This window comes from Colobus angolensis, unplaced genomic scaffold, assembly GCF_000951035.1.
Source record: "Colobus angolensis palliatus isolate OR3802 unplaced genomic scaffold, Cang.pa_1.0 Scaffold15, whole genome shotgun sequence".
Classification (NCBI taxonomy): domain Eukaryota; kingdom Metazoa; phylum Chordata; class Mammalia; order Primates; family Cercopithecidae; genus Colobus; species Colobus angolensis.
In genome coordinates this window covers 10,354,464-10,356,588 of record NW_012114599.1, presented here as the reverse complement: position 1 = coordinate 10,356,588, position 2,125 = coordinate 10,354,464, and the positions used below count along the sequence as shown (strand labels likewise).

The following is a 2,125-nucleotide window of genomic DNA, read 5'->3' as shown; positions in this document are numbered from 1 at the left end:
TCTCTACTAAAAAATACAAAAAAAACTAGCCGGGAGGTGGTTGGAGCCTGTAGTCCCAGCTACTCGGGAGGCTGAGGCAGGAGAATGGCGTGAACCTGGGAGGCGGAGCTTGCAATGAGCCCAGATCGCGTCACTGCACTCCAGCCTGGGTGACAGAGCGAGACTCCATCTCAAAAAAAAAAAAAAAAAAGAATTGTCAGAAATAAACTCCCTAAGAGCTACCTATGCCTACCAATAATTAGCTACACAATCTTGGATTAAGAGATTTAACTAATCTCTATGAGGGGTGGGGACAGTTGGATAATCTATAAAATCTCTTTAAGCTGTAACATTCTGTATTATTTTCTTAAACTCAAGGAAATTCACGAGGATCTGACAGGAGATAAGCCTACAGAAAAAAGTAGACTTTATGTACAGCAAGAGTTTTAAAAGAAACCCAAAAATTTAGGCACTAACCATGACTATATAACACTCTCTATATATAAATGTATGCAAATTGAAGAGATGCAAATATGAGCTATAAATTAAAATGTTGTCATGTTTATCAGGTAGAAATTCCTACATATCAGCATATCACTAATTCTTTATGACAGTTAATAGGGATCATGAAGGAAGTGGTCCATGAACCAAAGCATCAGCATGTTCTCTTAAAAATGTGAATTCTGGGGCGCATCCAAGATGGCCGAATAGGAACAGCTCCAGCCTCCAGCTCCCAGGGTGAGTGACACAGAAGACAGGTGATTTCTGCAGTTTCAACTGAGGTACTGGGTTCATCTCACTGGGGCATGTCAGACAGTTGGCACTGGTCCTCGGGTGCAGCCCCACCAGCCAGAGCTGAAGCTGGGCAAGGCATTGCCTCACCTGGGAAGCACAATTTTCCTAGCCAGAGGAAATTGAGACACACAACACCTGGAAAATCGGGTCACTCCCACCCTAATACTGCGCTTTACCAAGGGTCTTAGCAAACAGCACACCAGGAGATTATATCCCACACCTGGCCCAGAGGGTTCCACGCCCATGGAGCCTCCCTCATTGCTAGCACAGCAGTCTGAGATCTAACTGCAAGGCAGCACGCCCTCCACTGCTGAGGCTTAAGTAGGTAAACAAAGCAGCTGGGAAACTCAAATTGGGTGGAGCCCACCACAGCTCAAGGAGGCCAGCCTGCCTCTGTAGACTCCTCCTCTGGGGACAGGGCATTGCTAAACAAAAAGCAGCAGAAACCTTAGCAGAGGTAATTGCCCGTCTAACAGCTTTGAAGAGAGCAGTGGATCTCCCAGCATGGAGGTTGAGATCTGAGAACGGACAGACTGCCTGCTCAAGTGGGTCCCTGACCCCTGAGTAGCCTAACTGGGAGACATCCCCCACTAGGTGCAGATTGACACCTAACACCTCACACAGCGGGGTACACCCCTCAGACGAAGCTTCCAGAGCAGGAATCAGACAGCAACACTCGCTGTTCAGCAATATTCTATCTTCTGCAGCCTCCACTGCTGATATCCAGGCAAACAAGGTCTGCAGTGGACCTCAAGCAAACTCCAACAGACCTACAGCTGAGGGTCCTGACTGTTAGAAGGAAAACTAACAAACAGAAAGGACACCCACACCAAAACCCATCAGTACTTCACCATCATCAAAGACCAAAGGCAGATAAAACCACAAAGATGGGGGAAAAGCAGGGCAGAAAAGCTGGAAATTCAAAAAATCAGAGCGCATCTCCCCCTCCAAAGGAACGCAGCTCATTGCCAGCAACGGAACAAAGCTGGATGGAGAATGACTTTGATGAGTTGAGAGAAGGCTTTAGTCGATCAAACTTCTCAGAGCTGAAGGAGGAACTATGTACCCAGCGCAAAGAAACTAAAAACCTTGAAAAAAGAATGGATGAACAGATAACTAGAATAATCAATGCAGAGAAGACTTTAAAAGAACTGATAGATATGAAACCCATGACACGAGAACTACATGACAAATGCACAAGCTTCAGTAACTGACTCGATCAACTGGAAGAAAGAGTATCAGCGATTGAAGATCAAATGAATGAAATGAAACGAGAAGTGTAGAGAAAAAAGAGTAAAAAGAAATGAACAAACCTCCAAGAAATATGGGATTATGTGAAAAGACCAAATCT

General features: G+C 45.2%; 1 protein-coding gene across 1 annotated transcript in view; it reads right to left on the bottom strand.

Moving 5' to 3' along the window:
- SOS1 (son of sevenless homolog 1 (Drosophila)) overlaps nt 1-2,125 on the bottom strand; it is a 155,685-nt gene that overhangs the window by 121,400 nt on the left and 32,160 nt on the right. The gene's annotated exons all lie outside the window — the stretch shown is intronic.